Below are 439 nucleotides of genomic sequence, written 5' to 3' on the forward strand. Positions count from 1 at the left end.
AAGGACTTGAGTTTACACCCAGCGTAAGCGCTGCTGTAAGTCGGGTGCAAAACTGTCCCGCTCTTGACAAGGAGATGACGCACTGTCTTTCAGGGGACATACTTGCTTAAAGAGGGTTTTCTTTTCCCATTTGCCTTTCTGCAGGTATCCAGGTGAAAGGCAGAGGTCTCGTTCACTGCGTGCCACGTACTCAATGCCTAAAAGATCGGTCTATTTGATCTCGAGAGGGAAGAAGTTGATGTGGCTGAAGCCTATTAACCACAGGCGGAGCGATTTTCTCACTCTTTTGCCAATACCCAACGTCGCTTTGGGGAACTTCTCTTACAAAAGGTGCAGTGTAAAAGGGAGAGCCTCGGGTATTCTGACAATGCGAGGCCGAGCCAGGCCTCCCTCCGAGTCGGCAGCATCCATTGAGGCCAGCGGCGAGCGGGCGCGGGGG

Source organism: Egretta garzetta, unplaced genomic scaffold (assembly GCF_000687185.1).
Source record: "Egretta garzetta isolate BGI_Z169 unplaced genomic scaffold, ASM68718v1 scaffold622, whole genome shotgun sequence".
Lineage (NCBI taxonomy): Eukaryota > Metazoa > Chordata > Aves > Pelecaniformes > Ardeidae > Egretta > Egretta garzetta.